Source organism: Podarcis pityusensis (genome assembly GCF_964106645.2).
Source record: "Podarcis pityusensis genome assembly, chromosome: 5".
Lineage (NCBI taxonomy): Eukaryota > Metazoa > Chordata > Lepidosauria > Squamata > Lacertidae > Podarcis > Podarcis pityusensis.
Genome location: NC_138032.1, coordinates 25056877 through 25071524, shown reverse-complemented (window position 1 = coordinate 25071524; position 14648 = coordinate 25056877). Strand labels below are relative to the sequence as shown.

The following is a 14648-nucleotide window of genomic DNA, read 5'->3' as shown; positions in this document are numbered from 1 at the left end:
TTCTCAGTCCGGCCCACAGCCAGTCCGGGAATCAGCGTCTTTTTACATGAGTAGAATGTGTGCTTTTATTTAATATGCATCTCTGGGTTATTTGTGGGGCCTGCCTGGTGTTTTTACATGAGTAGAATGTGTGCTTTTATATAAAATGCATCTCTGGGTTATTTGTGGGGCATAGGAATTCGTTCATTCCCCCCCCCCCAATATAGTCTGGCCCTCCACAAGGTCTGAGGAACAGTGGACTGTCCCCCTGCTAAAAAAATTGCTGACCCCTGGGTTAAATTGATGTCTTGGAAGCATGAGTTGTTTGGCAGTTGTGTTGTGAAGGAGACACATACTGCCTTATTAACTGGCTCTGCTTTTTGGAGGGAAGGCATAGGGTCTTCTCTGCCCTCTTGGTGCTAGGAAAATGGATACAGTCATACCTCAGGTTACAGACGCTTCAGGTTGCGTGTTTTCGGGTTGCGCACCGCGGTGAACCCGGAAGTACTGGAACAGGTTACTTTTGGGTTTTGGTGCTTTACGCATGCGCCAAAGCGCAACCCATGCGTGCGCAGACCCGGCGCTGCGGGTTGTGAACGTGCCTCCCGCACGGATCACGTTCGCAACCCGAGCATCCACTGTATTGGACTGCCTTTTCTCCAATAAAACCTTGCCCTGTATTTAATCCAATTGTTGCCATTATCAATGGAAAGTTCACCAATTTTGCTGTAGTTATGAGCAGGAAGGCCTGCTAGCCTAAAGAAAGGCACATCATTTCCAGTGGTTCATTTGTTGAGGGATACAGGAACAGATTTGCTCCATAAAGGGATACTTCGATCGCAGTGGCACAACTGAAGCCTCCTTGTCTCGCACTCTCTGCTGCTCCTGCAGGCAGCTTGCAACAGCGAGGTTTTTTTCCCCATGCAGTGCATCTGAGAGACAGCTGACATCCTTGGCGAGAGCTCTGCTTTCTGCAGCATCCCCCTCCCTGTACATAAAAAGACACAAGGAGCAGTGGCAGGGCTGACAGAAAGCCAAGGTAATCTTAATATTTATATCAGATGTTTCAGGGAAAGGTGGAGGGATAGCTAGAATGTCAAGAAGGCAGGCTCTAAGGTAATGCTGAGAGAGAGCCATTGAAATGAACATGGAATATATTCTTTCTAAGACAAAGGGGCTGGAATACAAAGAGCAGGCTTGGGCACAAGATAGAGAGACTAGTGCTGATGGAATGAATGAATGAAAAGTTTGGGGTGCAACTGAATGTGTTGTAATGTTTTATTTTCTTTGTTTTTATGCCAGGTGCAAAATGTTGGAGAGAATGTTCTGATCTGCAAAGCTGGAAAGGATTCTGTTCCCCAGGTGACAGTTACTAACATGGCTATTTTTTTTTTTTAATCTCCTCAAGAGAGAGAGAAATAAATAAATAGAAAATACGTGTTGTATTCTCCAACAGGGGCAATTTCATTAAGACTATGTATTCTAGGGGTGGGGGTGATTTCCTTATTTTCCCACTTAATATACTGGACCTGCAATTGTTATTTCCTAGCATTGTGTAGTCTTAACTGGGTCTAAAGGATGGGGCATCTCTTCCTAATGTATTAAAACTCTGCATGTTGTGCCATGTGTCTGCATCCCAGCCACCATTCTGCATCCCAGCCACCAGCAAACAGAACTATTGCTGCAAAACCTCATGTCATGAAGCACAGTGCTAGTCTGGGGTCTGATGGAATTGCAAGGATTCAAAAGTAATATTCCAAACAGATCCAAGTCACTCATGGTTGCCCAGCCATAACATTGCTAGGTCCTTTGCAATTGCTTAATGACTGTCAAGCAAAAGGTGTTAGATTTGGTTTAGAAAAAGATTGCCATATTTCAGGTGAACACTGCCGTCAATCCATGACTGGCTTCAGATTGTGACTCAGGCATTTCAGAAGCATCTTTTTCATGCAGAGATGATGACTGGCAGGTTTTCTACTATCCTCCCTGGGAAGTTTCACAAAAGAAACTAGGCTTGATCTAAAGTACACTCAGAAGTCAATTGGAGTTACCCACACAACCGCAACCCCCCCAAAAAAACTTTTTTATGTTTTTCACTTGAAAATAATACCCTTTGATATGCAAATTCTCTTCCCCCCTCACCTCCAGTGATTTTTGTTCATTTCCTCCCATTTGCCATATAGTACAAGGAAGGAAGCAGAGAGATTAAATGATAGGATTAAGAAAATACAACATGCATGTACAAGAGAAAATATTCATCTGCCAGCAAAATTATTCTTTGTGTTTTTCAATGAAGACCATTGTGTTTACTGGCTAGTGTTGCATGTTCTTCTATTGTGGGCTGTGCACAAAACTCACTCTTGTACAGAATTCCTCCCCCCACCCCAAGTGTGATGAGCCAGAAATTCAGAATTGGATAGAATAAATTTTTTTGCAAATACGTAGTAACTTGCAGAACAAGCCTATACATTAGCTTCCTCCAGTTTGGTGTCCTCCAATTGTAATTTCCATCAGTCCCAGCCAGCACAGCTTTGGGACTTGTAGCACCAGATTGGGGGAAGACTGTTATACACATTTGGCCAGAAGGACGTCACACCATGTCATTGAGGTTTACACCCAGGAAGGTGTGAGTCAGATTGCTGCCCCAAGGATTGGCTGGATCACATTTTGATGGTATGCTACTCTCTCAATTTCTTGGAGCACACTTATTTGTTGAGAGACCGTAGGGTGCAACCACACATCATTTTTACAGCACTAAACATCCTTCATCTGTGTGTTTCTTTCACTTGCTTACTCTATGTAGAGGGGGCGGGGGACATCTTTTCCAGCATCAACAGGTATCACTATGCCCCAGTGACTCAGCTCTCAACAAGAAAACAATATTTTCACAGCAGTAAGTTTACATTTTTATCCATACCCAACTAATTGTTCTTGACTGGTTTTGGGACCCAGACTTACTGTTTTGGTGTGCTGTTTAGCAGGACATCTGAAAATGTGTACCTGCATGCATATACAGTGGTACCTCAGGTTACATACGCTTCAGGTTACAGACTCCGCTAACCCAGAAATAGTGTTTCAGGTTAAGAACTTTGCTTCAGGATGAGAACAGAAATCATGCTCTGGCGGTGCTGTGGCAGCGGGACGCCCCATTAGCAAAAGTGGTGCTTCAGGTTAAAAACAGCTTCAGGTTAAGAACGGACCTCCAAAACGAATTAAGTACTTAACCTGAGGTACCACTGTATTGGTATCCGCACGGCTGGTAACCTCAATTGTGTAGAGTTCCAGATGGCTTTTGGTGGGTACCAGCACATGCACTTCTTTTCAGACCGCAGAATAGGTGCAAGTTGGAAGTACGAGTTAAAGGGGCTGCCACACCTCAGCTTAAAAATAACCCTGAGAAATACATTAATAATAATAATAATAATAATAATAATAATAATAATAAATTTTATTTATATCCCGCCCTCCCCAGCCGAAGCCGGGCTCAGGGCGGCTAACAACAATAAAACAGTACAAAAGTACAGCACAAACAACACTCTAAAATCATTCATTATAAAATTAATTATTTAGCACCTTAATTATATCTCTATTATGCAGGGGCAGCCCAAGTTGTTTTGGTGTCTGAGACAAAATGTCCCACCCACCCCCCCTGTGATGAGGGTGGGTGTGAAAGTCTGCAAGAACTTCCCTGCAATGAAAAGTCCTTCCAAAGCCTCGTCTCTGAGGGCAGGGTGGGGTACAAACCCTGCAAAGGCTTCTCCTGCTTTTTCTGGTGGGTAGCAAGGATCCAGAAGGGCTTTTCCTTAAGGCAAGAAAGAGTCTCTGTGAGAGGGAGGCATTCCTCAAAGCTAGCTTTGCTATTGGTCTCTGTCCACCCTCCCTCTTGCAGTGAGAGGAGACCATTCTGCGAGGCTTTGCTGCTGGTCTCTCTTTACCCCTGAAGCTGGGGGAGACCAGCAAGCAATGCTGTGCAGCAGAATACTATGTCCTTCTGCCACTGCTGCAGCCTCCCTTACCTTTCTCTGGTGGCGGCAGAAATGGTGGGGTGAGCGAATATGGCACCCTCAGCAAGGAGAAAATTTGGTACCAGACTAAAGGTCCATCAGTATCCTGTTTCCCAGGTGATGGGCCATTCTCTGGGAAGCCCACAGCATCTTTATTATTTGTTATCTCTTTAAATAAATAAATAAATGTAGGTGATATGAAATGCATAAAAACTAAAACAAGGTTAAAATGCAACAAAAATACAACGAACACATCCAGCATAAAAGACTAAAACGCCAGATGTAGCAACAAAACATTTTAACACATAAGAAAACTAAAAACCGCATCTCAAAGGAGCTAAAATCTCATGGGAGCTAAAACCAAGCAACATCAATTAGAAGAGACTAATATCAAAACGATATTAATTTATTTTAAAATGATATTAGAAGACCCGGGGAGCTGGGTGGGAAACACACTTTTACCTTGTTCTGAAAAGGTCACGGTAGAACAATCCTAACTATAGGAAGCTGGGATAATTTACCCTATTCCAAACTCCTTCCAGCAGCCTCTGGGAAGGGCTATTTCAGGCTGCGCTGACAGGTGAGCATTGGCTGGAGTTTTGAGGACTGGGCCCTAGGTCACATTACTCAACTGAATGGTGTTTGGAATAGGTGTAGGTCTCTCCTTGACCTTCACCCTCACCAATCCCATGAAAACCCATTTGGGAGGGGACTTAAAGCCCAAGATTGGCCCAAGTCCAAATTATCTCATCCTAGTGGATCTTGGTTTTCCATTATGCTGAAAGGTGGGTGCCCAGCAAGCCTCTCTAGGGTGTGTGTTCCACAATTGGGGGTAACTGCCAAAAAAGCCATCTCCTTTGGTAGGCATCCTCCATACTTTAGATTGAGAAAGGCCATCACATTGAGGTAGTATGTAGCCATTTGAACCAATAGCCACTGGTTTCTGTTGAATGGGATCTTCAGCTTCACTTGGGCTGGACGGCTCCCATAACAATCCATTTCAAATGGAAAAAGGGATCTCTCTAGGTATCTCTCTATCTGTATCTGTCTTTCCTATTAAGTTATATTATATATATATTATGTGTTATTATGTATTTTCTACACGACGGTAGTACTTCTGTTTATTTTCTACTTGCGGGAACTAGACTTTAAAACAACAACACAAAACCCTTTCATTAGGCAAAGGAGCAGTGCTCATCCTCTTAATACAAGCATTTTAACCAACTGTTTCTCATGCAAACCACTCTGTGTAATGTAGACCTTTCACTCGCACAAGATAATCTATCTTCAAAGCTATAAATCCAGGAGTCTTCAGCCAATCAAGCTGCCTAATTGGTTGAACATTTACAAACACTTGATAATTAAATTTGTGTTAAACTATATAAAAGGATTTATGTCCCACTTCTTCCAGATTGTTTCCCCCCTTTTCATTTTGCAAGAGTGAGCAGCCTCCTTCGGAAATTCCTTCTGCCTGATGCATCATTCAGGTGGTTAGATGCATCACATTATGTCAGTAATGTCACATTAGTAGCTCATTCCACTATAATGGGCTTGACACATCATTGGAAAAGCATATCAAGACTCCCAAATTTCAGACAGCCATGTCTGCTTCATAACCAAAGGGCCTTAATGTGGTGGATTTTAATTAGACTCAAGGTTTTTGGTGTTGATGGTGGTGTTTTTGTTAAGCGGGAGAGTGAGAGAGAGCAAAAGAAAGAGGCAAGATTTGTTTTGTCCTGTTCGTTTACACCCACACCCACACCCACCCACACGGTAAAGGTGAAGGACCCCTGGATGGTTAAGTCCAGTCAAAGGCGACTGTGGGATATATATAGATATACAAAAAATATTTACACACACACATACAGTGGTACCTTCGGTTAAGTACTTAATTTGTTCCGGAGGTCCGTTCTTAACCTGAAACTGTTCTTAATCTGAAGTACCACTTTAGCTAATGGGGCCTCCTGCTGCCGCTGTGCCACCAGAGCATGATTTCTTTTCTCATCCTGAAGCAAAGTTCTTAACCTGAAGCACTATTTCTGGGTTAGCGGAGTCTGTAACCTGAAGCATATGTAACCTGAAGCATATGTAACCTGAGGTACCACTGTGTGTGTGTGTGTGTGTGTGTGTGTGTGTGTGTGTGTGTGTATATATGTGTGTGTGTGTGTGTGTGTGTGTGTGTGTGTGTGTAAGTGTATGTGTGTACACACACACACACATGCTGGTTCACATGTGGTTTGAAAATTATGGTTTCCCTTGGAAAATGATGAGACACAAGAAAACACTTAATTGCTCATTTCAGATTGTATGTATATGTATTTATGGGCGTGAAAATATGATTCATTTCATTAAGGTCATTTGTGAAACAGAGCTCCACGCTAAACATTTGCTCAGGGAGTTTCATGTATTGCAGCAGAAGCACTGGCCAAAGTGACCTGTGCCTTCACCATCTTTCTGGTTAATGTAAACGCTTGCTGCCCTTTATGTGCTGTACTCATTTCCGGAACATATAATCTTCCCATGAACAAGATGTGCAACTTCCTTCTTTTGCATGCTAACTAGAAACCTTGAAAGAGGATGAGTTAGCTGAATACCTTCCCTTGTCACTTGTGCAACAAAGGCAGCAGTGGAAGGGCAAGAAGTGGTGTTTTTGTTTTGTTTTGTTTTCTGGAAGAGATTAGGGCTGCAATCTTAAACACACAATAGAGAGCTAGCCCTGGGTCATCTGCAGTGGGCCACAGATCACTTGACCCTTCCCCCCTTTTTGAAACTTATTTCCCCCCTCTTTGCTTCTAGGGTGGCTGGACACACTTCAGTTTGCAGCCTGGCAAGACCCTAGTTAGCCACCACCATCATTTACCAGAAGCATCTCTATGTATAAATTTTCCTATGGAAATGTGCATTATGGGCCTATGTCTCAAGTGTTTGAAGTCCCCAGAAACAACCCTGTGGCTTGTTAATATCACTTGCTAATATTCTCAGAAGGGACGAGAGAGAAATCAGTTAGCATTTAAATGTATTCTTACCTAATTCTCACTTTCCAAAACAATTAGCAAACTGAAACATTGAAATTTGCATGTCTCCAATTTTTGCAGTGTAATGTGTGCAAAAATGCAGTAGAGGAAACTGTGTATGTCGCATCTATAAGTAAAAATAACACAGAAGAATGCATTATATTGGCGGGAATTGCTTTGCCAAAATGTGTATATTATTCACAGTAAACTGCTAGTGAGGTTTTTATTTTCACAAAAATGATGTGGAAAGGTGTAGAACCAAACTTCAGTTTGGAACAAATAACAAAATTTTGACTGGAGAACAATCAAAATTGACATATTTGTCCGCCTCTAGCTATCAACCACTTATACCTGCATGCAAAATATTTTTACAGGCCTTCAGTAAGAGTCCTGAAAAAATAAAGAATGAACTAATGTAAGAAAATAATGAAAACATAGTATGCTTCGGGGATGGGGAACATTTTCTTAGACCAAGGATGGGTGCAGCAACACATGCAAATGGACTAGATGACTCTCTGGACTCCTTCAAACTCTACAATTCTAGGATTCTATGAAGTAGGTCTGGTTTAGAGTCTGGCCTGGGAAGAGGGGGTGTGGATGAGAAGAGATGTGGTTTGGGGAGAATCCCAAGGGCCAGGTAGAGAAGACTGGAGGGCCACATTTCATCTCTGGGCCTGGTATTCCCCATGCCCTGGAAAATTGCATTAATTTTTCATGGATAATTTGGGACAAATACAACTTATCTACTGACATTGTACAACATAAATGTTTTACAGTGGTACCTCGGGTTACATACTCTTCAGGTTACATACACTTCAGGTTACAGACTCCGCTAACCCAGAAATAGTGCTTCAGGTTAAGAACTTTGCTTCAGGATGAGAACAGAAATCGTGCTCCGGTGGCGCAGCAGCAGGAGGCCCCATTAGCTAAAGTGGTGCTTCAGGTTAAGAACAGTTTCAGGTTAAGTATGGACCTCCGGAACAAATTAAGTACTTAACCCGAGGTACCACTGTAGATCACTCCCTGTTTTGTGTGTGAGAGAGACGGGGGGGTGGGGAGAAGGAGAAAGAGAGAAATAGTCCAGTGACAAAGTTCTACAAATAGAAAGTGTGAGATCCTTATTTCTCCAGATGAGCAGGTATTTATACAAACAGTCACACCACCAGATAATAGAAGTGAAATTACTTACTTCCTCAGAGGCAGGACAAAAGTGGTCACACAATCAGTGCTCCCTGTGCTCCCTTGGAATGTGGAAGAGGAATGAATGAAAGTCTACAAAGAGATTGTATTTCCCAATTAGTTTCTATAAAATGCTATGATGAACATCAAAGATGACATTTTCTCAAAATCTCATGAGATACCGGTGTAAACTTACCACCTGAATGGCATGGTAATTGTAACATTCCCAACCAAAAATGAAATTTAGAACTTAATGCAGAATTTTTGCTTTATATTTGTGACATAATTCTAAAGTATAGTAGAAAGCAGAACATAACAAACTGAAATGTTGAATGCCAGAGTGATTTCTTTTTTCTTTTTTTCTTTTTTTAAAGAAGAAGCTTTCATGTTGACCTCTACTCTCTAGAAAAGTAAAATCTGTTTCACATCAGAAGCTATGGGGACAGAAGAATACATGGGAAACGAATAGTCAAGGCAGTTTATAGAGGACCAGTTAGGTTTCCTGAAATCCAGGGGGATTCATGCCGTAAGCAAAGAGCAACAAACAGCAGGTGATAGGAAGGATTTAAATGAAAACAAGAATACTTTGAACTCAAGATGCTTTCATTCATTGTCTGCACATTTTCCAACCAAAGGGTGCATTTCAAAAACAAACAAGCACATGATACGAAAATGAAAGGAGAAGAAGTGAGAAAAACTGTACATCCCAAATGTTCTGAGTACTAATAAGTGAAGTATATGTTTATGTATATGTACTGTATATGTACCATATTTATATGTGTGTGTATATGTATATGTATATGTATGTGTGTGTGCATATATATCTATATATTCCTGTGTGTGTACACACACATATATACACATATATATCAGAATATATATATAATATTACACATTATTATTATTATTATTATTATTATTATTATATAATATAATAATCACTCCTTATTTATTTTTTATACATTCAATCGTTCTGTATTTTAAATTGTTCAATGCATCATAAAAATGGGTAAAAATATAAGAAAGTCTCTGAACACACACACACACACACACACACACAACATTATATGTCCCGTGGCTACAATACAGGTGACATCAAGTTGACCCACGCTGGTTCAACCTGGGTACCACCACCCCAACCCCTAGTCACTATCTGTCTGCCTAACCTAACTCATGGAGCTGTTGTGAAGGGTTGGAGGCAGAACCATGTACAATACCACACGCTCCTTGCAGTGGAAGGGTGGGTAAAAGAACAACAAAGCCCTTATCAAGAAGGTACAGCAAATAAGGGCTGTAGCTCAGTAATCCAAACCTTGGGAGCACCCAGTTGGGCTGGGAGTGTCCCCTGCCTGAACGCCCGGAGAGCCACTGCTAGTCATTGTGTGGTGCCAGTGTGGTGTAGTGGTTAAGAGCGGTAGTCTCCTAATCTGGGGAACCGGGTTCTTTCTCTGCTCCTCCACATGCAGCTGCTGGGTGACCTTGGGCCAGTCACACTTCTTTGAAGTCTCTCAGCCCCACTCACCTCACAGAGTGTTTGTTGTGGGGGAGGAAGGGAAGGGAGAATGTTAGCCGCTTTGAGACTCCTTAAAGGGAGTGAAAGGCGGGATATCAAATCCAAACTCTTCTTCTTCTTCTTCTTCTTCTTCTTCTTCTTCTTCTTCTTCATTGTCACTCAGCTGTGTCAAGTGGACATTGGGTAACAGGGCAGAAGTGTTGGCGTTATTGCCAGGGCCACTAGCGCAGTATTTCCCACATCCAAATGCACCCTTCTTTTCACTGGTTTCTCTAAACTGCTGCCTCAGTTCAGTGGCTCTTGGATTCCAGCTGTAAATGCATTTGCTTTTTAATTTTCTAACATCCTTCGGTAAGAGATTAAAACCCCTAAGACTCAAGGCTTCCCTTCAGAATTATGGGTTCTCTTCCAGTATTTCCTATCAAATGCAAAAGGCTATAATCCTATAACTGTTTAGCCATTTACTGTAATCTGATGCCATAAATCCAATCAAAAACCCATTTCCTTTCAGAATTTATGGTATAGATTTGTGTAGGGTTTAAAAAACAAGCAAAAAAAACCCCTCATGGGTGGAAGGGCTTACTTCAAAAATGTAGAAACCCAATGATCTAAATAGCAACTAAGGTCTGCATGTGGCAGTTTACTGCCTATACACCTATTAGCTCAGAAACTAAACCTCAAACTGTAAATCGCCTAAAATATAAAGTATGTTCACATACTTACAGAGTTTGGCGTTTTATAGGGTTTCATCATCAGTGCAGTTTTACTGTCAACAGGCATATTATGCAAACTGGATAATTTAATATTGTCTACATTTAAAAAAACACCAGCAATCCCTACAGTATACATAAGTTTTATGGACCTGTTTCAATGCTGTTCTGCATTCGTCTCCCCACCTTCCTAATATATATCACTTTCCTCCATACTGAATGTTTCCCAAACAGCAGCCTTTGTCGGCATTGATTCAGAACATCATCATCATCTGCAATGAGGTGATAACACCTGTATTTATATCTGTCAAGGGACTGACTCTGGACGATGAAAACAGCCACCATCAAAAAGTATAATTCTTTGCCATGGGCGTATATCAGCATTTTTCTTAATTATTTTTGACAGTTTATCTATTGCACGATGAGCTTTCACAAGTGACAAAAATAACTGGGGTAGGAAAGGACATGTTTTATGAGCCACAGTCAACAAAACGCATTTCCTGTTAGATATTCCCATTAGAAATCCGGAGAATCTATATGGAGACAAAGAAATAGTACACAAAGATACAACAGGGCTGCATTTATCTTTGCCAAGGTACTGGTCAGCTTCAACATAAAAATAGCAGTTGCATCAGGGATAAGCCTAGCCCTTTAAACTTTGTGAGGAAAAGAAGTGGGGTGAAACTTGAAAGAGTTCAGAAAAGAATAATATATATATCTTGCAAGCAGTAGCGTAAGGGTTCAGCTCTTCTTAGGTTGTATGATGAGAACATTTTAATTGGATCAAGCCCATGATCCATCCATTTTAACTGGATCAAGCCCATGATCCATCCTATCTCCATTTATGGTCAGTTGCAGATGCTAGAGAAGAAATGTAGAAAACTACCAGCCAGGAAGGGGACGCGGGTGGCGCTGTGGGTAAAACCTCAGTGCCTAGGACATGCCGATCGTATGGTCGGCAGTTCGAATCCCCGCGGCGGGGTGAGCTCCCGTCATTCGGTCCCAGCTCCTGCCCACCTAGCAGTTTGAAAGCACTCTTAAGTGCAAGTAGATAAATAGGGACCGCTTTATAGTGGGAAGGTAAACGGCGTTTCTGTGTGCTGCGCTGGTGCTGGCTCGCCAGAGCAGCTTCGTCACGCTGGCCACGTGACCTGGAAGTGTCTTCGGACGGCGCCGGCTCACGGCCTCTAGAGCGAGATGAGCACGCAACCCTAGAGTCGGACACGACTGGCCCGTACGGGCAGGGGTACCTTTACCTTTACCAGCCAGGAAACAATCTCATGCTCCTTGCTTTCTAGTTCAGTGACAGCTCCAGCAATAAAGCCCCAAATCTTAGAGCATAACTGAATCTTCTGTTGCTGCTGCAGCTGGAGAACAAGGTACATCTCTGAGGGATTCCTTGTACTCTGCCACCAAGCAGCACCACATCACAACTTCCTCCTTGCTTGTGACAGACTCTCATCTGGAATACATGGATCAATCTTAGGGAATTAACAACTGATTATCATTCTTTGTGGACCGGAAAGACTTTTCATTCCCTAGTGAAAAACAACAAATTAGCAAAGAGAGATCTCCTGAAAAACAGTTGCTTCTAAAGTCTAATTCTATGTGCACAGTCAATCCTATGCATATACACCAAAGATATTGGGTCAGACAGACTGAGGGGTTGCTTGTTCACACAGTCAGTTTTGTCTCCACGCAAAGGCTCCCTGAGGCTCCCTGGGGATGCATTCACACACAGCAAATCTCCCATACAGACTGGAATCTCGACTGATAACACTTGCACTTTTTTAGCGGCAATTTCTGTAATCACAGCAACACAATTTGCAGCCACCGTGATAACAGGAATCATTCCTGAGAAGTAGCAGCTGCCTCCATTGAAAGCTCGGTTAATATGAAACATTCTCTGCATGATGCATCCCTGGAGAGCATGGTGGAGAGACAAAATTGACCGCGTTGACCTGCCTGGAGTCAGTTATTTCATTTCAATACAACAGTTTCCTTTTTAACATGTCATGGAGAACACGGAGTTAACAGCATTGACTTTCTCTCACTCTCTCTTCCCGTCTCTCTCTCTCTCTCTCTCTCTCTCTCTCTCTCTCACACACACACAGCAATTTTGTAATACTTTCCAAACTAATATTATCAGACAGACCCTTATGTCTCTGACCTTCTGTTCTCAAGGCAATCCAAAATAAATTTGATCGCTATAACAAATATTTTCATATGTTCCTCTTCTGCAGAATCACAGGGTTTGCAACATTTTCTTTAATGAACAGAGAGTGGCGATGGTTGCTGTTTTTGTTTTTTGTTTTTAAAGCGGGAGCGAGAATAAGGAAAGGGGGGTTGAAACGGCCTATCGAGTGGCTGTTATCGCTTTGTGACAGTGGGGAAATGTGAACTAGGAAAGAGGCTGAAAGTGATCCAGCAAATGTCAGTTATCATCCCAGAAGAGAAGATCCATGGGCAAACTCACAAATGTATGTTAACCACTCCATGTCTTCAAGACACTGGTTGCTCACAAGCCACATGATTAGAATCATGTTGGGGGGCAAGAAGAGACAAGGCCATTGACCCTGTCCCTTCCATCACATCCGTGTCTCCTGTTCCCACTCCACACATTGTAGAGTGAATGTCTCCTGCCAGGAGCCTGTCATACAATCACCCCCCCATTGTTCTGCCTGGACACTGAGGTCCAGTGCCGAGGGCCTTCTGGCGGTTCCCCCGCTGCAAGAAGCCAAGTTACAGGGAACCAGGCAGAGGGCCTTCTCGGTAGTGGCACCCGCCCTGTGGAATGCCCTCCCACCAGATGTCAAAGAGAAAAACAACTACCAGACTTTTAGAAGACATCTGAAGACAGCCCTTTAGGGAAGCTTTTAATGTTTAATAGACTATAGTCATACCTCGGGTTGAATTTGCTTCAGGTTGAGCGCTTTTGGGTTGCGCTCTGTGGCAACCCAGAAGTAACGGAGCGCCTTACTTCCAGGTTTCGCCGCTTGCACATGCACAGACGCTCAAAATTATGTCACGCGCATGCGCTGAAGGGGCAAAACACGACCCGTGCACGTGCAGACGTGCCATCGCATCTTACATTCTGTTCAGGATGCAAACGGGGCTCCAGAACGGATCCCGTTCGCATCCCGAGGTACCACTGTATTGTATTTTAATATTCTGTTGGAAGCCACCCAGAGTGGCTGGGGAAACCCAGCCAGATGGGCGGGGTATAAATAATAAATTATTATTATATTACTATTATAATCAGGATTCTAAATTGCACAGGAAGAATACATGAGCAGAGAAGGTATGGTCGCCTCGCCTCAAAACGAATATTGAGAAGTTTTCAGAAAAGAGCAATCAAAAAAACCAAGGGGATGGAGCAACTCCCCTATGAGGAAAGGTTGCAATATGTAGGACTTTTTAGTTTAGAGAAAAGGAAAGCAAGTGGTGATATGAAAGAAATTATATAATGTTGCCTGGCATAGAGTAGATAAAGGTTTCCCCCCCTCTCTCATAGAATCATAGAACTGTAGAGTTGGAAGGGACCACAAGGGTCATCTATAGTCCAACCCCGTGCAATGCAGGAATCTTTTGCCCAACGTGGGGCTTGAACCCACAACCCTGAGATTAAGAGTCTCATGTGCTACTGACTGAGCTAGCCTAGCTGGAGCACTAGAATTCCAATAAAGTTGCAGGTTTCCCACAGGCATCTGGTTGGCCACTGCGAGAACAGGATGCTGGACTAGATGGGCCATTGGCCTGATCCAGCAGGCTCCTCTTATGTTCTTGAGGATCTTCACAACAAACATGCAGTCCCCAATATGTGGGGAGCAGTGGGGGCAGGTAATGAGGGTACGATGGAGGGTGCTGGGCTAGCTTGTGCCTCATGATCCCATGAGGGGGGTGACAGTTGAAGAAGGCTCTAACAGTGACTCACAGCCATTATGGATTGGTGGCACAATCAGGTAAAGGACCCCTGGACAGTTAAGTCCAGTCAAAGGCAGCTACAGACCAGTCCAGTCTACAGACAGCTTTCCAGGTCATGTGGCCAGCATGACTAAACCTCTTCTAGCACAACAGAACACTGTGACAGAAGCCAGAGCGCACAGAAACACCGTTTACTTTCCCGCCGCAGCCGTACCTATTTATCTACTTGCACTAGCATGCTTTCGAACTGCTAGGTTGGCAAGAGCTGGGACAGAGCAATGGCAGCTCATTCCATCATGGGGATTCGAACCGCCGACCTTCTGAT

The 14648-nt window shown here is 43.0% G+C and overlaps 1 long non-coding RNA gene across 3 annotated transcripts; it reads left to right on the top strand.

Annotated features, from left to right (window-relative positions):
* Positions 1 to 918: 918 nt before the first annotated feature.
* LOC308478543 lies at positions 919 to 13242 on the top strand. 3 transcript variants are annotated; one of them, XR_013987128.1, is made up of 4 exons: positions 919 to 1018; positions 1282 to 1341; positions 2783 to 2872; positions 11767 to 13242. It is a non-coding gene; the product is annotated as an uncharacterized lncRNA (long non-coding RNA). The 3 variants fall into 3 exon arrangements; XR_013987129.1 differs by lacking the exon at positions 11767 to 13242 and adding an exon at positions 10637 to 11162; XR_013987130.1 differs by lacking the exon at positions 11767 to 13242 and having other exon boundaries at positions 2783 to 2986.
* The last annotated feature ends 1406 nt before the right edge of the window (positions 13243 to 14648 follow it).